The following is a 24,935-nucleotide window of genomic DNA, read 5'->3' as shown; positions in this document are numbered from 1 at the left end:
CAAACTCATGTCCATTGAATCAGTGATGCCATCCAATCATCTCATCCTCTGTTGTCCCCTTCTCCTTCTGCCTTCAATCTTTCCCAATGTCGGGGTCTTTTCCAATGAGTCGGCTCTTTGCATCAGGTGACCAAAGTATTGGAGCTTCAGCTTCAGCATTTGTTATTTTTAGGCCTTTGCCTTTTCATACAAGTTTTACAACCTGTTTGCAACTTGGTATTAAAACAATGACAATACAAACCCCAACCCTGCTGTAGATTTGAATGAGATTCATTGAATCTTGATAATAATTTAGAAAGAAATGACATCTTCACAATACCAAGGCCTTCAATTTATGAATATGGTGTATTGTTCTGTGTATTTGATCTTTAATTTTATTTGACAGTATTTTCAAGTTTTTAGTATAGAGTTCTTGTACATATTTTATTTTCTTTATTCCTAGGAATTTACTGGTTTTTCTAGATGCTATTTTAAAAATAATGTTTTAAAATTTGCTTTTCATGTTCCCTTGTTTTCAGTGTTCTTGCCACTTCAGTTTTTAACGCTAATAGTTTAATGCTCTTTTAGATTTTCTGTGTATTTTCTATTATGTCATCAGTAAGTAGAATTTTATTTTTTTCCTATTCTTATATCTGTATTTACTTTACTCATTGCTTTGGCTAGGACCTTCAGTGTGCTAAAGAGAATTATTACCAATTCCATTGCAGGCATCCTGGTTTTATAACTGAAATCAGAAGAAGAATTAAGTATGACCGTTGCTTTAGGTTTTTGTAGATATTGATCAAATCAAAGAAATTCTCTTAGTTTGCTGAGAGGTTATTTTTTAAAGGTTATGGTTGGATATTAAGACATGTCAAGTGGTATTTCTATATTCAAGAGACGATCTTATGATATTTTCTCTCTATTTTCTGTCAAAACACTGAATTACAGTGATTGATTTTAGAATGTTAACTACCTTTGCATTCCCAGAATAAATCCCACTTAGATGGGCTTTATTATTTTAATATGTTGCTGGATTCAACATTTTGTTTAGAGATTTTTGCATCTGTCTTCATAGAGAGATGGTCTGTGATTTTCCTTTCAGGTTGTCAGGTTTGGCTATCAAGGTTATGCTGGTCTCATAAAATGAGTTAGGAAATGTTACTGTATTACCTGAAAGAATTTGTGTAAGATTTAGTGTTGCTTCTCTTTTCAATGTTTAGAAGAAATTACTAGTGAAAAATCCAGACCTAGGATTTTCTTTAGGTTTTAAATAATTTAATTAAATTGTTTTAATAGCTATAGGACTCTGCTTTATTTTTTTAAAAGAACATACTTTATAAAAATATATATTTATTTCTTTGGCTGCATTGGATCTTAGTTGCGGCACACAGGGTCTTTGGTGTGTCAGGCAGGCTCAGTAGTTGTGGTGTGTGGGCTCGGTTGCTCCTGTGGCCTGTGGGATCTTAGTTCCCCAACCAGGGATCAAATCTGCATCCCCTGCAGAGCAAGGGGGATTCTTAACTGCTGAACCACCAGGGAAATCCTCTGCTTCATTTTTAATAACAAGTTTATCAAGATATAATTTATATATTGTATGATTTGTGTATTTAAAGTGTACAATTCAGTGATCTTTTTAGTATATGCACAGAATTGTGCAAATATCACCACAATCATTTTTAGAATCACTTTTGGAGCATTACTCCACTTGGAGATCCAGTTCCCTTTAGCCATCATGTTCTAATCCCTCTATCAGTCCTAGCCCCTGGCAACCTCTCATCTACTTACTCTCTCTCTCTATTTGCCTATTTTAGGGATTTCATATAAATGTGGCCTTTTATGTCTGGCTTCTTTCACTTTGCATAATGATTTCCAGGTTTATCCAGTGGCATGTGTCAGTACTTTGTTACTTTTTATGGGTGAGTAATACTCCATTGTATGGATATACTGCATTTTGTTTATCCATTCATCCACCAATGGACTTTGGATTGCCACTGTTTGGCTACTGTGAATAAAACTGGTATGAACATTTGTGAACAAGATTTTGTGGGTACATATGTTTTCGTTTCTCTTGGTTATATACTTAGGAGTGGAACTGGTGACTCATGTGCTTCATTATATTTTATTGCTAAACCATAATATGGAGGTACCAAAGTATATTTAGCAACTACATTACTTATGGTCATTTAGATGTTTTCATTTTTGCTGTTAATCAGTGCTTCAGGCAGTGTTACTCAAAATGTGGTTTGTGGATGGGTGCCAGCCTTTGAAATGTTTGTTACAGATCTGTAACAAGATTTGGATAGAAATTAAGAATGTTTGGAAACTTTTATTGTCTTTTAACCAGTAATTTATGTCTGTTGAATCTAAAAATGTAAAAAATGGCCAATACTTTTATGGGTTTGGTTTTTAAATTTTTATTTTGTACATCATTTTATTGTATTTCACAGAAGTGTTCAGTCACTCAGTCATGTCCGACTCTTTACGACCCTATACACTCAGCACACCAGGCCTCCATGTCCATCACCACCTCCCAGAGGTTACTCAAATTCATGTCCATTGAGTCGGTGATGCCATCCAACCATCTCATCCTTTGTTGTCCCCTTCTCCTCCCGCCTTCAATCTTTCCCAGCATCAGGGTCTTTTCAAATGAGTCAGTTCTTCCCATCAGGTGGCCAAAGTACTGGAATTTCAGCTTCAGCATCAGTGCTTCCAATGAATATTCAGGACTGATTTTGTTTAGGATAGACTGGTTGGACCTCCTTGCTGTCCAAGGGATTCTCAAGTCTTCTCCACCACTACAGTTCAAAAGCATCAATTCTTCGGTGCTCAGCTTTCTTTATAGTCAAACTCTCACATCCATACATGACTACTGGAATGGCAATAGCTTTCAGTAAACAGACCTTTGTTGGCAAAGTAATGTCTCTGCTTTTAAATATGCTGTCTAGATTGGTCATAACTTTTCTTCCAAGAAACAAGTGTCTTTTAATTTCATGGCTGCAGTCACCATCTGCAATGATTTTGGAGCACAAAAAAAATAGTCTGTCACTGTTTCCACTGTTTCCCCATCTATTTCCCATGAAGTGATGGGACCAGATGCCATGATCTTAGCTTTCTGAATGTTGAGTTTTAAGCCAACCTTTTCACTCTCCTCTTTCACTTTCATCAAGAAGCTCTTTAGTTCTTCACTTTCTGCCGTAAGAGTGGTGTCATTTGCATACCTGAGGTTATTGATATTTCTCCCGGCAATCTTGATTCCAGCTTGTGCTTCATCCAGCCCAGCGTTTCTCATGACGTACTCTGCATATAAGTTAAATAAGCAGGGTGACAATATACAGCCTTGACGTACTCCTTTTCCTATTTGGAACCAGTGTGTTGTTCCATGTCCAGTTCCAACTGTTGCTTCCTGACCTGCATATAGATTTCTCAAGAGGCAGGTCAGGTGGTCTGGTATTCCTGTCTCTTGAAGAATTTTCGACAATTTGTTGTGATCCACACAGTCAAAGGCTTTGGCATAGTCAATAAAGCAGAAGTAGATGTTTTTCTGGAACTCTCTTGCTTTTTTCTATGATCCAGCAGATGTTGGCAATTTGATCTCGGTTCCTCTGCCTTTTCTAAATCCAGCTTGAACATCTGGAATTTTATGGTTCATGTACTGTTGCAGCTTGGTTGGAGAATTTTGAGCATTACTTTGCTAGCATGTGAGATGAGTGCAATTGTGTGGTAGTTTGAGCATACTTTGGCATTTCCTTTCTTTGGGGTTGGAATGAAAACTGACCTTTTCCCATCCTGTGACCACTGCTGAGTTTTCCAAATTTGCTGGCATAATGAATGCAGCACTTTCATAGCATCATCTTTTAAAATTTGAAATAGCTCAGCTGGAATTCCATCACCTCCACTATCTTTGTTCGTGGTGATGCTTCCTAAGGCCCACTTGAGTTCACATTCCAGGATGTTTGGCTCTAGGTGAGTTATCATACCATTGTGATTATCTGGGTCATGAAGATCTTTTTTGTATAGTTCTTCTGTGTATTCTTGCCACCTCTTCTTAATATCTTCTGCTTCTGTTAGGTCCATACCATTCTGTCCTTTATCGAGCCCATCTTTGCATGAAATGTTCCCTTGGTATCTCTAATTTTCTTGAAGGGATCTCTAGTCTTTCCTATTCTATTGTTTTCCTCTATTTCTTTGCATTGGTCACTGAGGAAGGCTTTCTTATCTCTCCTTGCTGTTCTTTGGAACTCTGCATTCAAATGGGCACATCTTTCCTTTTCTCCTTTGCCTTTCATTTCTCTTATTTTCACAGCTATTTGTAAGGCCCCCTCAGACAACCATTTTGTCTTTTTGCATTTCTTTTTCTCGGTGATGGTCTTGATCCCTGCCTCCTGTACAGTGTCACAAAGCTCTGTCTGTAGTTCTTCAGGCACTCTGTCTATCAGATCTAATCCCTTGAATGTATTTCTCACTTCCACTGTATAATCATAAGGGATTTGATTTAGGTCACACCTGAATGATATGGTTTTCCCTAGTGGTTTTCCCTACTTTCTGCAATTTAAGTCTGAATTTGGCAATAAGGAGTTCGTGATCTGAGTATTGCTGCTAAGTTGCTTCAGTCGTGTCCGACTCTGTGCGACCCTATAGACAGCAGCCCACCAGGCTCCCCGTCCCTGGGATTCTCCAGGCAAGAACACTGGAGTGGGTTGCCATTTCCTTCTCCAATGCATGAAAGTTAAAAGTGAAAAGGAAGTCACTCAGTCGTATCCGACTCTTCGAGACCCCATGGACTACAGCCTACCAGGCTCCTCCGCCCATGGGATTTTCCAGGCAAGAGTACTGGAGTGGGGTGCCATTGCCTTCTCCAGTTCTGACTATTGGTCCCCGACAAACTGGAAGTTAGAATAAAAAACACAGCTGGCCCTCTACCACAGGTGAGTGGCACACCTGCTTGTCCATGTATGTTTCTGTGGGAATGATGGGCTGAGGCTACAATCAGAAGAACAAGAACAAGCTGTCTGGGATTCATTTGTGAGGAGGAAGGGGAGCTCCTCATCTCAGTTCCTCTGCGTGAGTGAGGATGATAAATTGTAAAAACAGATAAATGGATAAACAAAATGTAGCATATACATGTGATACAATAGTATTTGAGTTAAAGAGGAAGGAAATTCTGATGTGTGCTACCGTATGGATGAGCCTGGAGGACATTAATAAGGTAAGCCAGCCACAATAGGACAAATACTATGATTCCACCTATGTGAGGTCCCTAGAGCAGGCAAAGTTATAGAGGCAGAGAGTAGAATGTTGGGTTCCAAGGGCTGGCACCGGGGAGGAGGAGGGAAAATGGCAAGTTGTTTAATGCAGCAGTCCCCAACCTTTTTGGCACCAAGGGCCAGTTTCATGGAGGATAGTTTGTCCATGGACCGAGGTGGAGGGTGTGGTTTCAGGATGATTCAAGCACATTGCATTTATTGCGCACTTTATTTCTATTATTATTATACCACAGCTGTACCTCAGATCATCAGGCATTAGATCCCAGAGGTTGGGGACCCCCAGCTTAATGGTTACAGAGTTTCAGTTTGGGATGATGAAAGAGTTCTGAAGATGGATGGTGGTGATGGTTACATAACAGTGTAAATGCAATGCCCCTGAAGTATACACTTAAAAATAGTAAGTTTCCCATTACGTATATTTTCATACCACAACAAAAAAATGTTTTATTTTTATGGGCTCTGAGCCTCTTAGTTCTTCAATCACCATGATAGTCACTGTAGGATAAGGGAGTTAGAGAAGGCAAGGTTCAGAAAATGAATGAGACCAGCCTTTACACGAACAGATCACCTTTAATGTGGCAAGAAGGGGCAGCAGTCAGATTAGTGAGCTGCTGCACTAACCCAAGAAAAGAGTAAGTATATATAGGCATATATGTGGAAAGCTACTGTCTTAAGGGGGCCTGTTCTTCTCCAAGGTTGTTCGGGTTAGTTATCTCTTAAACGGCTGGGGCAAGGAATTCTGGAGATCGGCCAGAGACTGGCACTGGATGGGAGCTGGGCATATATATTATGTCCATTTTTTTCTTTGGGTGAGAGTTCTTTGTTTTGCATAAAATGGTGGGGAGGACCCAGAGGGGAGTTTTAACTCCAGGTTATTTTGAGCCGTGTAACTTTCCTTCAGTCACGATCTCATTTACCCTTACAACTCCTAGTAAGGTGGGCATTTCCCCGTCTACAGGCAGGAAAAATTAGTCTTAGAGTGGGTAAGTGATTTGCTCCAGTGATGCAGGGGTAAGTGAGAGAGTGCCAGAGAGTCTTCTAGCCTGTTACCTCATTGTCTTGGTCTGCTCAGGCTGCAGTGACAAGGTACCATAGACTGGGTGGCTTAAAAAAACATAAATCTACTTCTCACAGTTCTGAAAGTCCAAAATCAGGGTACCAGTATGGTCGAGTTCTGGGGAAGACCCTCATCCTGGCTTGCAGACAGCTGCCTTGCTATGTGCTCACATGGTAGAAAGAGAGAGAGAGTTCAATTTTTTCCTCTTCTTTTAAGGGCACTAATCCCATAATGAGGGTCCCACCCTCTTGAACTCATCTAAACGTAATCACCTCCCAAAGGCTCCACGTCTGTATACCATCCCATTGAAGGTTAGGGCTTCAACATATGAATTTGGGGGAGACACAAACATTCAGCCCACAATACCTACTCACTTGTGTGTGGCCCTGGGCAAGTCCCTGCAATGCCTTGAGCCTCAGTTTTCCCATCTGTAAAATGGGGACAGTAATAGCCAGACCACTCTTATGGGAGTCACCATATGACTCAAGTGAAGTGACAGGTGCAACTTTGTAAGCTGCAGCCTGAGAAGCTTAGACTTGTCTGAGATCAGATTGAGTTTGTGTTTCCAGAGCTTTTTTCTCAGAACACCTTGGAGGCCCTGTTAGCTGATTGCATGTGGCACAAGGTGCTCTTGCTTCTCCATCTCTGTAAGGCTGCTCCTAAAAAGGAACCTTTCCATTCCCATGTTTTTCAGATTAAGGCAGTCACAAAGTAAGCCATCTCCCAGGGCTCCAGACATTGGAGTTTCCTGTTAATGACTGATTATTTTTAAAGAGATAATATTAAATCACAGCCAGGTAAATAGCTTCAGCCAAAAATGTGCCTGCTGTAAAACCCCCAGTCAAAACTCTCAGCTTTTCAATTCTGCATGGGGTGATTTCATGCCCTGACTGGGGCAGAACTTGCACTGGGGGTCTCTCTCTAGCCTCCCCATTCTGGTTGTTAGTTCGAGTCTGTGTAATCTGTCTAGTCACATTTATGAGGGCTTTGGCAGCCCAGGGTCAGTCTGGTGTCGTAGCTCAATGACTGCATGACTGAGAAAAGCACCAGGCAGCTTTTTTTTTTTTTTTAATCCTTCTCTGGCCAGAGGAAGTGTGTAGAATGCCAGGAAAGGCTTGGGTCAGCTTAGAAGGCTGAGGGTGAGTGAGGGCCAGCTTGCTGTGAATAGATGAGCATTTCTGGCAGCAAGTAGGGTAGTAGGGAGCTCTCTCTACTTGACCCCTTGACTTACAGCTCAGTTACAGAGTTTTTGGCAACAGTAGCAAAATAAGTTGGAAACACCACAGTAGGAATTTTCAATCCAGTGTAGTTTGAAAGCCAATGTTATCAGTTAGGCATGCATTTGGCTGCAGATAACAGAAATCCCCACTTAAATGCATGAGGATTTATTTTCCTTGTATGATAATTCCGGAGGTAGATAGTCCAGGGCTAGTGTGGCTGCTCAGGGATGTTTCCGGAACCCAGGCTCATTTTATCTCTCCATCCCTCCATCCTTAGTGGCAGGCCTTCATTTGCACAGAGAGGTCAGGGAGAGGAGTTGGAATGAGTGTTGTGTCAGCCCTGGGCTGATAGTGCAAAGGGCACTCTACCTGCAATCCAGAGATCTGGGCCCATGTCCTAATCTGGTCACTTTGGGTCTTCTGGTCACTTTCATCTTCTGGACTTTTTCCCACCCATAAGATGGACAAGTTGAATGATATTACCTCTAAAGTCTCTTCCATCTTGTTCCAGTTATCTATCTGTGGCTTTTTATAAGCCACCTCAAAACCTTTTAGCTTAAAATGTCTATTTTGCTCATGAATCTTCAGTTTAGGTAGGGCTCAGCAAGGACAGTTGACCTCTGCTTCTCTCAGTGCTGGTGGGGAGGTGTCTGTCAGGGGTGCTGGGCATTGTCTGGGACCTCAGCTGGAGCTTTGCCAGATCACCTGCTCCTGGCCTTCCAAGTGGCTGCTTGGCTTCGTCACCACATGGTCACTGGGTTCTAAGGATGAGTGTCCTGAGAAAGAAGCCAAGAGAGGCTGAGTGGCTTTTTCTTTTTTTTCATATGGCTCCTGTTTTTATTTTTATTATTATTATTTTTCAATATAAATTTATTTATTTTAATTGGAGGCTAATTACTTCACAATATTGTATTGGTTTTGCCATACATCAACATGAATCCGCCACAGGTGTACACGTGTTCCCCATCCTGAACCCCGCTCCCACCTCCCTCCCCATACCATCCCTCTGGGTCATCCCAGTGCACCAGCCCTGAGCATCCTGTATCATGCATCAAACCTGGACTGGCGATTTGTTTCATATGTGATACTATACATGTTTCAATGCCATTCTACCAAATCATCCACCCTCTCCCTCTCCCACAGAGTCCAAAAGACTGTTCTATACATCTGTGTCTCTTTTGCTGTCTCACATACAGGGTTATCATTACCATCTTTCTAAATTCCATATATATGCATTAGTATACTGTATTGGTGTTTTTCTTTCGGGCTTACTTTGCTCTGTATAATAGGCTCCAGTTGCATCCACCTCATTAGAACTGATTCAAATGTATTCTTTTTAATGGCTGAGAAATACTCCATTGATATATATACCACAGCTTTCTTATCCATTCATCTGATGGACATCTAAGTTGCTTCCATGTCCTGGCTATTATAAACAGTGCTGCGATGAACATTGGCGTACACGTGTCTCTTTAAATTCTAGTTTCCTCAGTGTGTATGCCCAGCAGTGGGATTACTGGGTCATATGGCAGTTCTATTTCCAGTTTTTTAAGGAATCTCCACACTCTTCTCCATAGTGGCTGTACTAGTTTGCATTCCCACCAACAGTGTAAGAGGGTTCCCTTTTCTCCACACCCTCTCCAGCATTTATTGCTTGTAGACTTTTGGATAGCAGCCATTCTGATGGGTGTGAAATGGCATCTAATTGTGGTTTTGATTTGCATTTCTCTGATAATGAGTGATGTTGAGCATCTTTTCATGTGTTTGTTAGCCATCAGTATGTCTTCTTTGGAGAAATGTCTGTTTAGTTCTTTAGCCCATTTTTTGATTGGGTCGTTTATTTTCCTGGAATTGAGCTGTAGGAGTTGCTTGTATATTTTTGAGATTAGTTCTTTGTCAGTTGCTTCATTTGCTATTATTTTCTCCCATTCTGAAGGCTGTCTTTTCACCTTGCTTAGAGTTTCCTTTGTTGTGCAGAAGCTTTTAATTAGGACCCATTTGTTTATTTTTGCTCTTATTTCCAATATTCTGGGAGGTGGGTCATAGAAGATCCTCCTGTGATTTATGTCGGAGAGTGTTTTGCCTATGTTCTCCTCTAGGAGGTTTATAGTTTCTGGTCTTATGTTTAGATCTTTAATCCATTTTGAATTTATTTTTGTGTATGGTGTTAGAAAGTGTTCTAGTTTCATTCTTTTAGAAGTGGTTGACCAGTTTTCCCAGCACCACTTGTTAAAAGATTGTCTTTTCTCCATTGTATATTCTTGCCTTCTTTGTCAAAGATAAGGTGTCCATAGGTGTGTGGATTTATCTCTGGGCTTTCTATTTTGTTCCATTGATCTATATTTCTGTCTTTGTGCCCGTACCATACTGTCTTGATGACTGTGGCTTCGTAGTAGAGCCTGAAGTCAGATAGGTTGATTCCTCCAGTTCCATTCTTCTTTCTCAAGTTTGCTTTGGCTATTCGAAGTTTTTTGTTATTTCCATACAAATTGTGAAATTATTTGTTCTAGCTCTGTGAAAAATACCGTTGGTAGTTTGATAGGGATTGCATTGAATCTATAGATTGCTTTGGGTAGTATACTCATTTTCACTATATTGATTCTTCTGATCCATGAACACAGTATATTTCTCCATCTCTTAGTGTCCTCTTTGATTTCTTTCCCCAGTGTTTTATAATTTTCTATATATAGGTCTTTAGTTTCTTTAGGTAGATATATTCCTAAGTATTTTATTCTTTCCGTTGCAATGGTGAATGGAATTGTTTCCTTAATTTCTCTTTCTATTTTCTCATTATTAGTGTATAGGAATGCAAGGGATTTCTATGTGTTGATTTTCTATCCTGCAACTTTACTATATTCATTGATTAGCTCCAGTAATTTTCTGGTGGAGTCTTTAGGATTTTCTATATAGAGGATCATGTCATCTGCAAATAGTGAGAGTTTTACTTCTTCTTTTCCAATTTGGATTCCTTTTATTTATTTATTTATTTTCTGCTCTGATTGCTGTGGCCAAAACTTCCAAAACTATGTTGAATAGTAGCTGTGAAAGTGGGCACCCTTGTCTTGTTCCCGACTTTAGGGGAAATGCCTTCAGTTTTCTGCCATTGAGGATAACGTTTGCTGTGGGTTTGTCATATATAGCTTTTATTATGTTGAGGTATGTTCCTTCTATTTCTGCTTTCTGGAGAGTTTTTATCATAAATTAATGTTGAATTTTGTCAAAGGCTTTCTCTGTATCTATTGAGATAATCATATGGTTTTATTTTTCAATTTGTTAATGTGGTGTATTACATTGATTGATTTGTGGATATTGAAGAATCCTTACATCCCTGGGATAAAGCCCACTTGGTCATGGTGTATAATCTTTTTAATTTGTTGTTGGATTCTGATTGCTAGAATTTTGTTAAGGATTTTTGCATCTATGTTCATCAGTGATATTGGCCTGTAGTTTTCTTTTTTTGTGGCATCTTTGTCAGGTTTTGGTATTAGGGTGATGGTGGCTTCATAGAATGAGTTTGGAAGTTTACCTTCCTCTGCAATTTTCTGAAAGAGTTTGAGTAGGATAGGTGTTAGCTTTTCTCTAAATTTTTGGTAGAATTCAGATGTGAAACCATCTGGTCCTGGGCTTTTGTTTGCTGGAAGACTTCTGATTACAGTTTCAATTTCTGTGCTTGTTATGGGTCTGTTAAGATTTTCTATTTCTTCCTGGTTCAGTTTTGGAAAGTTGTACTTAGTTCTAATAATTTGTCCATTTCTTCCAAGTTGTCCATTTTATTGGCATATAATTGCTGATAGTAGTCTCTTCTGATCCTTTGTATTCTGTGTTGTCTGTTGTGATCTCTCCATTTTCATTTCTAATTTTATTGATGTGATTTTTCTCCCTTTGTTTCTTGATGAGTCTGGCTAATGGTTTGTCAATTTTATTTATCGTCTCAAAGAACCAGCTTTTGGCTTTGTTGATTTTTGCCATGGTCTCTTTTGTTTCTTTTGCATTTATTTCAGCCCTAATTTTTAAGATTTCTTTCCTTCTACTAACCCTGGGGTTCTTCATTTCTTCCATTTCTAGTTGCTTTAGGTGTAGAGTTAGGTTATTTATTTGACTTTTTTCTTGTTTCTTGAGGTACGCCTGCATTGCTATGATCCTTCCCCTTAGCACTGCTTTTACAGTGTCCCACAGGTTTTGGGTTGTTGTGTTTGAGTGGCTTTTTCTAACTGGCCTGGAAAGTCATGAAAAATCACTTCTGCATTCTCTTCTTTAGAGGTAAGTCACTAAGGCCAACCCCTGTTCAAGAGATGTAGACGTAGACAGAAGTCTACAGGTTTAAAACCATCATGCACCTGTAGGTTTCAAATTCAATATTCCTCTTTTTTGTGTGTGTGTGTGCTGACTCTCACTATTCTAGAAGACAAGAGAACGTTTCTCAGCGCAAGGATGGCAGGTAAACTCTCAAAAGCTTTTGCTAGTCTTGGACCACTTTGAAAAGCCCTGGCCTGACCCCACTGGGACCAAGACTGGGACCTTCCTCAGTCTTAAAAGTGAATGATATCTGGTTCATTTGGAGAGTTCCAAAAAGACCAGCCCCAGTTGACTCCTGGAAACAGAAGTCTTGAGAATACTTATTCAGCAGCATTTGAAAGCGAATAGTATGATAACAGTTCATCAACTCACTTTCACTGACCATTTCTTAAGTGCCCAGCACTCAGGCCTAAGAGCTAGCCCCATCCCTTGCAAATCTGTAGTTTTGTTGGGGTGACAGACCTCTAGGGACTCCTCCATGTAGGTAAGTCAGTTATATCTTCTTTCAGTCTGTGTCCCCAGTGTCTACTAGAGGTGGCATGAGTTACAGTATTGGTCAGTGGCAGAAACCTGACTCAGAATTGTAGTTAAACAACAAAAACAAGAGTTTTGTTTGTTTGTTTGTTTGTTTGGGGTTTGTGTACCTGGAGAGACTAGAGTAGATCTCTGACTTCAGGCATATATGGCTCCCAGGACTACAGTGATGACATTAAAAACCTTTCCTCTAATTGTCTAACCTGTGTATTAGACAATTACTCTGGTGGCTTCCAGTGAACCAAGTTTCCTAATATTCATGCTATGTGTAGCCCCCTCCAACACTCAGTCTGAACTTGGATATGCAGTTTGTTTTGGCCAATTGGACGTTAGCCGGTGTGGTACAAGTAGAAGCTTGATTAACTGCTTGCACACTGGGGCTGGCCTTCTTGGAACCTAGTCACCTAGCTGTGAAGAAGCTCTAGGCTAGACTATTGAAGGATGAAAGGCCACTTGGAAAGAGACCTTGGAGGATGAGGCCATCACAGACGTTCTGGCCATCTCAGACAGGCTCTCAACTGAATGCAGCCACATCAGTGACCTCAGCTGTCACTGTGGTAACAAAACTGCTCATCTCAGCCCAGAGAATCATGAGAAATAATAAACACTGTATTAGGATACCAAGTTTGGGGTCATGTTGTTATGTGGCCATAGATAAAACTACTACACCCTAAGTGTTGGCAAGACAGCTGCCAACAGTTCCAGGCTCATAAATCCCAGTGGACCTAGAGTACCTCTTTTCCATAGGATTGACTTATTTAGCTAATACAAGTTGCTACTCATCTTGGAACCAGTCACTGTGGCCAGGAGGTGAAGACCAGGCCAGAGATGTGTGCCCATCCTTGTGACAAGTGGAAGGTTGGGTTGCTCCTACCCAACCCAACTAGGATAAGGTAGGGAAGGGAGAAAAGTGAGGATGTTGTAACCCCAAAGTGGGAGAGTTGAGACTTAATACAGAAACCTCCACAGGGAGTGCATTAAATTGGTGAGGAGGGTGAGTGAATAATCATGAGTGTGGCTTTAGTTGATGAAGAATTTAAAAAATTTTTGTATTTGGAAGAAGATTGCTTTATAATATTGTGTTGGTTTCTGCTGTACAACAACATGAATCAGCCATACGTGCGTGCATATTAAGTCACTTCACTCATGTCCAACTCTTTGCGACCCTATGGACTATACCCCACCAGGCTCCTCTGTCCTTGGGATTTCCCAGGCAAGAATACTAAAGTGGATTGCCATTTCCTCCTCCAGGGGATCTTCCCAACCCAGGGATCAGACCCACATCCCTTATGTCTCCTGCTTTTGCAAGCAGGTTCTTAACCACTAGCACCACCTGGGAAGCCCGAATCAGCCATAGGGATACATATATCCCCTCCCTCTTGAACCTCCCTCCCACCCACTTCTCCCATCCCACCTGGTCGTCACAGAGCACTGGGCTGAGCAGTCTGTGTTATACAGCAACTTCCCACTAGCTATCTGTTTTACATGTGGTAAAATATATTTTCAATGCTATTCTCTCAATTCGTCCTACCCTCTCCTTCCCCCGCTGTGTCCATAAGCCTGTTCTCTCTGTCTGCATCTCTATTCCTGCCCTGCAGATAGGTTCATCAGTACCATTTTTCTAGATTCCGTTTATATGTGTTGTGTTTCTCTTTCTGACTTCACTCTGTTTAACAGGTTCTAGGTTCATCCACCTCAGTTCAACGGACTCAAATTCATTCATTTTTATGGCTGAATATACATTATATGTATGTACCAGATTTTCATTATCCATTCATCTGTCAATGGACATCTAGCTTGTTTCCATGTCCTGTTGTAAGGACATGGAAATAGTGCTGCAGTGAACATTGGGGTATATGTGTCTTTTTGAACTATGGTTTTCTCAGGGTATATGCCTGGTAGTGGGATTGCTGGGTCACATGGCAATTTTATTCCTAGTTTTTTAAGGAATCTCCATACTGTTCTCCATCGTAGCTGTATCACTTTACATTCCCACCAAAAATGCAAAAGGGTTCCCTTTTCTCCACATTCTCTCCAGCATTTATTGTTTGTAGATTTTTTGATGATAGCCATTCTGATTGGTGTGAGGTGATATCTCACTGTAGTTCTGATTTACATTTCTCTATTAATGAGCATTATTGAGCATCTTTTCATGTGTTTATTGGCAACCTGTATGTCTTTTTTGGTGAAATATCTATTTAGGTCTTCTGCCCATTTTTTGATTGGGCTATTTGTTTTTCTGATATTAAGCTGCATGAGCTGCTTCTATATTTTGGAAATTAATCCTTTGTCAGTTATTTCATTTGCAGTTATTTTCTCCCATTCTGAGGGTTGTCTTTTCATCTTGTTATAGTTTCCTTTGCTTTGAAAATGCTTTGAAGTTTAATTAGGTCTCATTTGTTTATTTTTGCTTTTATTTCCATTACTCTAGGAGGTAGGTCAAAGAATATTCTGCCTATGTTTTCCTCTAAAAGTTTTATATTTCTGACCTTACATTTAGGTCTTTAATCCGTTTTGAGTTTAATCTTTGTGTATGGTATTAAGAAGTGTTTTAAGTTCATTCTTTTTCATATAAATGTCCAGTTTTCCCAGAACCACTTATTGAAGAGGCTATCTTTTCTCTATCATATATTCTTGCCTCTGATTAGGTACCCGTTGGTACATAGGTTTACCTCTGGGCTTTCTATCTTGTTACATTGATCTATATTTCCGTTTTTGTGCCAGTATCATACTGTCTTGGTGACTGTAGCTTTGTAGTATAGTATAAAGTCAAGAAGGTTTATTCTTCCAGCTCCATTTTTCTTTCTCAAGATTGCTTTGGCTATACAGGGTCTTTTGTGTTTCCATACAAATTTTGAAATTTGTTGTTCTTATTCTGTGAAAAATGCCATTGGTCATTTGATTGGGATTGCATTGAATCTGTAGATTGCTTTGGGTAGTATAGTCATTTTCACAATATTGATTCTTTCAATCCAAGAAGACGGTATATCTCTCTGTCTGTTTATGTCATCTTTGATTTCTTTCATCAGTGGCCTATAGTTTTCTGCATACAGATCTTTTTTCTCTTTAGGCAGGTTTATTTCTAGGCATTTTATTCTTTTTGTTGCACTGGTGAAAGGGATTGTTTCCTTAATTTCTCTTTCTGATTTTTTCCTTGTTCACATACAGATTTGCAAGGGATTTCTCTGTATTCATTATGTAGGGGAAGAATTTTTCAAAGGGCTAATATGTAAGTCAGGACTTATCACGAGCAAGGGACAAGAGTTTCTAAGTGGTAGGCAAGCTGATAGAAGAAGGCCCAGAGTGGGAATTAAAGCTCTGGGTAAGTGACAGCTGGATGAGGATGCCAGACAGATCATGCATTGCCCTCTGAGATGACTGGATGTCTTAGCTGAAAGCTGTTGTGTTTGCTGAGACTCTAAATATGTCATAGACTTTTCCTCCTGAATGGAAAATTCACTTGTATTTTAAGGAAAAAAGTGTCCAGATGTTTCTGATTTATTTACACTTAAATCATCTGTGTGTGTGTGTGTGTGTGTGTGTGTGTGGTGTGAATGTGGGGAGCTATTTAATGTCCAAGAACTCCTAAAAAATGTTTAGTTTTGGCACTTGCCATTTTGGACTGTTTATCTGAGGAGTGAGAGGCTACATTTGACTGGGACCAAGCTTCCTTCAGCTGTCCCAGGCTTGCTGCATGGACCTTCTTGAGGTCTCAGTGTCCAGGCTGCCCAAGAGGCCGAGCAGGGGCTCTGAGCAACAGCTTGCAGCTAGCAGGCAGCTGGTCCCAGGAGAGACCTCAGAGCGTGCCCTAAAGCGGGTTGCAGCCTACTGAGGACACACAGCTGTCTCAGCTCTTCAGAGACCGGGCAACCCCTCCCTCACCTCAGCCCAGTTGGTCACCAAAGAATGAGGACAGTTTGTACCCAGTGATGTGCCCAGTGTCAGGTTGGTTACATACCATCCATCCAGGCCAGGCGCCTCCTGGAAATAGAAGCAAGCAGGAGCTGTTCTTGTAGAAGGTAGAGGTGTGCCCTAGGGGCCTTTTGGAGCTGGCAGGCACCCAGGAACAGGAGAGGAGGGGTCGGATACTTATCTCAGGAGTTGGACCCATGGAGAGGGCCACGGCTGCTCCTTATAATGGGAGCCAGGAGGATGGGAGAGACTGATGCCGAGAGACACATCTCAGGGTGAGTGGCATTCAGATCAGTGCTGGGGCTTCCTCCTGGCTGCTGTTGCTCATCTTGCCCACACACCTCCCCTCCACACTGTTCTTGCCCCCTGTCTCCTGACCCTGCTGTCCACACCCCTCTGGCTGCACCTCTGATGACCAACACCCCCACCTTTTCCAATTTGGCTTTGACCCTGCAACTCTAGAGGCCCTTGGCATGGCTCAGCTTCTGGACCCAGTGCCTCCCTCTCTGCCTGGTCCTCAGTGTCCCAAGCAGTCTCTGCACGCTGGGGAACTCAGATGAACAGGGCCAGTTTTCTGGATGACAGCAATGTGAGGATGACTGATGATTTTACACATTATTTAATATAATAAGCAGAGTCCAGGGAACAGCAGAATGGAATCTTTCTTGAACGCTCACAGCAGCCATTTATCCACCAGGCATCTAGGCAGCTGAGGCATGTGGCTGAAGGAGCACTGGACAGCAGCTCTGAATCTGAGCCTACATTTTGGGGTTCAAGCCCTTTGTGGCCAGACTGACACCCCTGTATCAAAGTCCCCCAAGCTCAGCAATGGAAGCACCCCATTGAAGACTCACCAGCTGGTCCCTCACTGTCCCCCAAAGCTCCATGCTTGCCTCAGGACTCCTTTTATCGCAATTGATGGGAACATAGCTAAAACTGGCTTAAGCATCAACAGAAGTGTTGGGAGTTCTAGGGAATTCTGGTTTCAGGAGCAGCTGACATCCTTCTGGTGGGTTTGCCTGTCTTTCTGCTCTGTGTTCCCTTGTTGGTTCATTCTTAGGTGGTCTCTACTCCTGTGAGGGTGGAAACAGCCCCTGCCAGCTCCCACATTGTACCAGCTGTTCTGCCCCAGTGATGCAAAGGACTTCCCCTGGTCTAGCCACAGATGTGTGTTCCCCAGATTTGTTACTGTAGTTGAGAGAATGTGGAGATTTGCTTGGTCAGGTCTGGGTCGTATGCCCACCCTGGAGTCAGGGATAGCATCAGTACCACCTACACCCATGTGTGCTGAGTGCGGGAAGGGGTTGGCTTTCCAGAGGCACTTGGGATGCTAGTAAAACAATGAGAGGGACACTGGGAAGGCAAAACCCACAGATGTTGACTCCAATGCCCACACCCATCTGGGTACCTTTCTTTCCCCTCCCCCAGCCCTGAATCTACCCTCTACCCCTTCTCCTCTAGGTTCTCCCAAGCTCACCTCCTCCAGGAAGCCACCTCTGATTTATAGATTGAACAGGCAGTGTATATGAAAATGATGCCTAGCAGAGTGCTGGACTCACAAACATCAACCAAATATGAGGAGTGAGTGAATGAATGCATGAATGGTCAGTTAGTTGCTGAGCCACACAACTTGTAGGACTCTAGACAAGGAAATTCTATGAGAAAAGAAAACCCTATTTCATGATATGGAGGAAGCCTCAGCATAGGTGGCTGGACCAGAGCCAGCCCATGGCTACATGCCCTAGGCTAGGAAGGTCTAGAAAGTGGGCAGGTCTGCAGAAGGATCAGCAGGTATGGACAGCAGATATGGTTAGGTAGCCCCATCTTGTGAAGAGAAGTCTGGTAGGGGCTGGGAGCTGGTCAGGTCAAGGCCAACGATCATGTTGATGTTTGCTTGTGCTGGGCAGCACCACATCTGTCCCCATTTCTTATGGTGAGAGAATCCTGGTTTTCCTGGGGCAAACACCCTTCTTTAGTCCCAGGCTATGGCTTGAGGGTAGGCTGACCCCACCATCTGGTAATTAGCACATGACCCACTTACCCCCAAAGAGGCAGATTTCAGACTTTTCCTACACACTTTGGCATAGAGAGTGTCTTTTCCCACTGAGGTTGCATTGATGGTAGAATGCAGTCCTGGAGCCACAGGGGGCCACAGTATGGATAGCACACCCACATGCCTGCCATAGACAAAGCCAACACAAAGAAACTAGAGCCGAGAGATGGGGAAGGAAAGTCCTGTTGAAGTCACTGGAGCACCTGGATCCTGCTGTACCTAAATCTTTGTTGATTTTTTTCGGTTAAAAAGAAGCAATGTGTTCTTTGTTTTTAAAGTTAATTTGATCCTATTCTGACCTTTGACGATAAAAGTCCTGACTGATATACTACCCTACTAAAAAAAATTGTTCTGCAGAGATCCCAGCCATATGACACACAATCAGTTTCCGTATTGATGCTCACTTCCGTGAGTAGTTGCGTTTTGAGGTCCTTGTTGGAGGTCATGCAAAGAAATGGTCATAGAGAGGAAAGCAGGAGAGGTTCTCAGGAAATCGATAATACAGTGAATGAAAGCCGTGTTCAGAGCCCATGTACCAGAAATTGTCTCATTCTCAGTAACAGCACAGTGTCCTGTTGTGGCTCAGTCCCAGCAGCATCGGAATCTGGAACGTGTGTTGACCACATTGAGAAAAGTTTCCTTCCCATTATTCATCATTCAGGGTCTCATTTTGGATTTTTTTTTCTGGGTATGCTCGTGCATATTTCACATGAGCTGTTGGTTCAGTAATGGAAATAATTACATGCACTGATAAAGCATGGCAGCAAATGAAAGAGAATGTTATAAAAGCACCACCCTCATGCTTCCATGGACACAGAAGATGAGAATTTCCATCCATGGTTAAACAGGAACAGAGCTTTGGAGCTGCTCTTCTCAGGCCATTTCCAGGGACACATCTTCAGCTCTGGGTCACATAGATTGCTGGGAACTTGTCCACACCATGCAATTGTTTCAAATTCACGTCTGGACCTAGATAGGAAGCTGTCCTAAGGATGTTTAATATAGGGCAGGGGTTCACAGCTCATTAAGGAAACTGTGCCAGGATTGTAATGTACTGGTGTCCAAGGGTTCAAGGTGGACCTTCTTATTCTCAGGAGAGAGTAGGGGTGGGGGCAGAGACTGCAAAATAAGAGGAAGGATGCCATTTGGCAGGAGTAATCAGTGGTCCCTGTGAACTGACCCTTGTCCCTGGACGTGCGCACGTCTCGGTGCTTAGTGCCTGCCTGGATTATGCCTTGTGGTGTCGGCGATGTCATCAGAGACCCCATCCTGCTCTCCAGCACTGTCCCCTTGTCCTCAAATATTAACTCATCACCTCCCTTTGGGTACATTCTTTCTCAAAAGACTCCTAGACACAGCTCATGGCCTCAGATGGCTAGGAGTGTCCCAGTGTTCCCTGCTGGATGACTGAGGTTAGGATTTGTTCAGCCTTCAAACCATCTCTCAGACACCTGGTGAAGAAGGCGAGGGCTGTCTTGGTTTTGGGGTAGACTACTGCGACCAAACTGCTGTCCCTGTTACACTATGTCCAACTGGAATTCATGTGGGCTAGATAAATACATCTTAATTTGTGATGAGAAACCTATTCCATGTTTGATTATCTTCCAAAGGCAGTAACTTGCCGAGTTACTTTTTCTCTTTCTCTTCTCTCTTGATCCCAAATTACAGAAAGAAAATATCCAGGTCATGCTTCCAAATTTCATTTCATAACTGAAAACACATTTTAGGTCTCAAAAGGCAAAAGACACCTTCATCTAGTTAACTCTGAGAGTTTTTAATGTTTATAAAACAGGAAGCCATGTAACTCTTTTCTTTTTTATAAGCAAAGTAGGAAAATTGTTACTTGCCAAAATTTCTGATTCTTTTTTAAAAATTCTTTTACTGTAGTAAAACACATTTTTCACTTTAACAATTTTAAGGTCTACACTTCAGCAGCATTAATTATAATGGTGTGAAACCATCACCACTTTTTATTCCCAAAACTTTCTCATTACTCCAAACAGAGTCTTTGTAACTGTTTAGCAATAACTCTCCATTTCCCTCCACCCCAGGTCCTGGTATAACTTCAGATCTACTTTCTCTATGAATTTGCCTAGTCTCTGTGTTTCACATAAATGGCCTTTTGCGTCTAGCTTTTTTCACTTAGTGTTTCCAAGGTTCAGACATGTTTGAGAATGAATCAGAACTTCATTCCTTTTTATGACAGAATAATTTTCCATCCTATGTATATACCACATTTTGTATATGCATTCATCAATCAATGAACATTTGAACCTCATCATTCTTAAGTTTTGGTCTTAAACAGTTATGGGGAGTAAATTTAATATCAACATTTTATTACTATAAAGTCTTCATTCATAAAACCACTTGGACTGTTGTATAGCATAAAATGGAACTAATATTTGCTGATTGTCTTTTATAAACTAGTCTCTGTGCACATAGTGCCATCTCATTTAATCCTCACAAAGTATGAAGTAGATGTTATCACCCCATTTTGAAGATGAAAACACTGAAGCCCAGAGACGATAAGGGACTTCTTAAGGTCATGTAGCTAGTGGCTGGCTGAGCTGAACTTTGAACCCTGGTTCCCCTCACTCCCTGCTGTTAAAGTGGTACACTCAATATGCCTGCAGATTTGGAAAACTCAGCAGTGGCCACAGGACTGGAAAAGGTCAATTTTCATTCCAATACCAAAGAAGGGCAATGCCAAAGAATGTTCAAACTACTGCACAATTGCACTCATCTCACACGCTAGTAAAGTAATGCTCAAAATTCTCCAAGCTAGGCTTCAACAGTACATGAACCAGGAACTTCCAGATGTTCAAACTGAATTTAGAAAAGGCAGAGGAACCAGAGATTAAATTGCCAACATCCACTGTATCATAGAAAAAGCAAGAGAATTCCAGGAAAACATCTACATCTGCTTCATTGACTGTGCTAAAGCCTTTGGCTATGTGGACCACAACAAACTATGGAACATTCTTAAAGATACGGGAATACCAGACCACCTGACTTGCCTCCTGAGAAATCTGCAGGCAGGTCAAGAAGCAATAGTTAGAACCAGACATGGAACAATGGATTGGTTCCAAACTGGGAAAGGAGTATGTCAAGGTTGTATATTGTCACCTTGCTTATTTAACTTCTATGAAGAATACCTCATGCAAAATGCTGGACTGGATGAAGCACAAGATGGAATCAAGATTGCCAGGAGAAATATCAATAACCTCAGATATGGAGATGACACCACCCTTATGGCAGAAAATTAAGAGGAACTAAAGAGCCTCTTGATGAAAGTGAAGGAGGAGAGTGAAAAAGTTGGTTTAAAACTCAGCATTCAAAAAAGTAAGATCATGGCATCCAGTCCCATCACTTCATGGCAAATAGATGGGGAAAAAGTAGAAACAGTGACAGACTTTATTTTCTTGGGGTCCAAAACCACTACAGATGGTGACTGAAGCCATGAAATTAAAAGACCCTTGCTCCTTGGAAGAAATGCTATGACAAACCTAGACAGCATATTAAAAAGCAGAGACATTACTTTACCGACAAAGGTCCGTCTAGTCAAAGCTATGGTTTTTCCAGCAGCCATGTATGGATGTGAGAGCTGGACCATAAAGAAAGCTGAGCGCTGAAGAGTTAGTACTTTTGAACTGTGGTGTTGGCGAACTTTTGAGAGTCCTTTGGACAGCAAGGAGATCCAACCAGTCCATCCTAAAGGAAATCAGTCCTGAATATTCATTGGAAGGACAGATGCTGAAGTTCCAATACTTTGGTCACCTGATGCAAAAAGCCAACTTATTGGAAAAGACCCTGATGCTGGGATAGATTTAAGGCAGAGGGAGAAGGGGAAAATAGAGGATGAGATGTTTGGATGGCATCACTGACTCAATGGACATGATTTTGAGCAAGCTCTGGGAGTTGGTGATGGACAGAGAAGCCTGGCATGCTGCAGTCCATGGGGTCGCAGAGTCGGACACGACTGAGTGACTGAACTGAACAGAACTTTCCTCACTCCTAAATCCACATATTCCCATCCTGTCTGTTCTCTTTCGTTAACCATGGAGATAAATTGGATCATGCCATTTTTTCACACTTAGAGATGTGCCAAAGGTGCGTTCTTCCCAAATGCATCAACAGAACCTCAAGCCCTGGTCCAAAATGACCCAGATTTTTCCTTTGGCCTTAGAGTATCCTTTATCAATTCTTAGTGATGAAGGAGAATATGTAGGAGTCACATGAATCTTGCTGTTAGGGAGGTGTTGGGGGAGTTTGGAAGAGCCCTCTGAGTAACTAATATATCTATTTGCACTGCAATTGGGGAACCAAAGACCAGCTACCTCACTGAGCTCTCTGATCTGGTAGCAAAGTCAAGGACTATCCAAGTCAACAAGTCCTTGACACATCGGTTCTCTCCCTTTCCCTTTCTCCCTCTTTTCCCATTATCTATCTATCCACCCATCCATGAATCCATCCATTTATGCATCTACCCATCCACCCACTCCTCTATCTGTACAACCAATCATCTATCCATTTATCTCTTCACTCATCAATCCATCTATCTACTTATCCATCCATCCATCTAGATAATATTTGTAGTAGGCCTGATAGATGCTAGCTCCTGTTCTAGGTTCTTGGATATAGCAGTGGATAGTACCAATAACCAATGAGATAAACATACTTCAATAGAGGATGGATCCAACTAATGTATGACAGAAACCAACACAACATTGTAAAGCAATTATCCTCCAATTAAAAATAAATTTTAAAAAGGTCAAGAAACTTTATTTTAAAATCCTGATTCCTGGCTACTCTTGGAAAAACTGCAGGACCAGGCTGGCCTAGGGCCCAATTTGCGATATTGCAAGTGCTGACCAGGGCTATGTAGCCCTGTGTAAAGCACTGACCTCTAGTTCATCACAGCCCTGGCTACTGCCTATTGTCTTGTACCTGGATAATACTGCATGCATATCCTAGAACTGGATTTCCTGCCTCGCTTCTCAGTCCGCCCCAGCCTGAGACCGGGGCTTTGTTCCAACACATTCTGCCCCTGAACTTGCCATCCCTTCATCTGAAAACTAAGGGTTGAGGGGGTTGGTGAAGATGATAAAGGATCTGTAGACTGTAACATGCTGTTCAAAAGAAGGGGCTGCTGTTGCTGAGAGCCTGTGCCTCTGGGAGACAGGGAGAGAAAGGAACCTGGTTGACAGGCTTGGTGTTGGACTTAACAGACTCTCTTGTTAGTTGAGGTAAACCACTGGTTGGCATCCTTCCTGCACATTGCTTATTGCTGTAAGTGGTGGGCACATGAGCCTGTTGCTCCTTCCAGACCCATGTACGGACAGGCCTCAGGGAGCTTCTCACCCTTCCCACTGAGTCTTTGATTCTGAGATGTTGACATTCGTCACTCCTTTCCCACTGGCGAGGGGTGCAGATTTGCTTTCATCTGCTCATTCATTCATACCGCAGATGTCTATTAAGCACTTATTCTAGACATAAGAATAAGATGGGCAGTAGTGGAATAAGATTGATTTAAAGGGCTTACCTTTCCCCAGGAAGAAACGACTGTACATCCTGCCATGCCCCGCTGCACTTCTCTAGTTCTTTGACTGGGGGGTTAGATGGATAGATGGGACAGTGGGTGTGTTGCTGAGGCTCTTCATCAGCTGGAATCTCTGTCCCATGTGGGTCCTGGCCCCAGGCTCAACTGCTTGCCATCACGGCCTCCCTAAGTCATAAGCATTGATGAGGGGACACGCCACTAGAGTCCTGCCTGGAGGCTCATCTGTGCGCAGTAATGGACTCTTTACAGGTGCACAGCCAGGATGTTTCAGCCTTGTGCACAGGAAAACCCACCTCTTCAGTTACCCAGCACATCATAATCCCTCATTCTTTTACTTAATGCTAATATTTAGCACTGGCATACGTTTGAAGTGTAGAGACACCTGGAGGGCAAGATAGGCATGTCCCTGACCTCACGGAACATTTAGGGAAGACTGGAGGGCCACTCAATCCAGGCCTGAGGTGTCAGGGCACTTTTGAAGGGAAGTGACGCCTACATTAAGAAGGCATAAGTAGGAATTGGGAAAGAAGACCATAAAAGTCTTCTCTAAACCAGAGTGTTCAAGGATATGAGTTCAGTCAATATGGTTAGAAAGTGGAGTTTGTATATATGAAGGTTGGGGTAGGTGGGGACAAAAAGACAGGCAGGAGCAGTGATGCTTGAAAGGAATGAGACTAGAAAGAGGGTTAATCGGCATTTAGATTATTTAGTGCTTGTACCACGTTCAGGAGGTTTGAACTTATCCTAGAAGCTAGGGAGACCCATGGGAGTTGTCAGTCGGGGATGCATTGAGCTCTTTGGCATACTAGTTGGGTGAGGATGGATTTGAGGACCCAGACCTTGGGCAGCAGCTGGTGGGTGAGCTGGGAAGCTGCTCAGGAGTATGGCGTGAGAAGAGTAGATAGTAGCTGATTCTTCTCCTGGTGCTTAGGAGTAGAATTGCTTGGGGCCTGAGCTTCATTAGCTGTGAGAGGAGAGGGAGGGAGGAGCATGGGCAAGCTCTTGGGTTGCTGGTCTGGGTGGCTGTAAGGAACAGGAAGTTGGAACAGGTTGGGTG

General features: G+C 42.1%; 1 protein-coding gene across 1 annotated transcript in view; it reads left to right on the top strand.

Moving 5' to 3' along the window:
- The window catches only part of COL23A1 (collagen type XXIII alpha 1 chain), a 406,940-nt gene that overhangs the window by 47,179 nt on the left and 334,826 nt on the right, over positions 1-24,935 (top strand). The gene's annotated exons all lie outside the window — the stretch shown is intronic.

The sequence above is a fragment of the Bos indicus genome, chromosome 7 (assembly GCF_029378745.1).
Source record: "Bos indicus isolate NIAB-ARS_2022 breed Sahiwal x Tharparkar chromosome 7, NIAB-ARS_B.indTharparkar_mat_pri_1.0, whole genome shotgun sequence".
Classification (NCBI taxonomy): domain Eukaryota; kingdom Metazoa; phylum Chordata; class Mammalia; order Artiodactyla; family Bovidae; genus Bos; species Bos indicus.
Note: the sequence above shows the minus strand (reverse complement) of the source record. Positions and strands in the feature narration are given on the sequence as shown.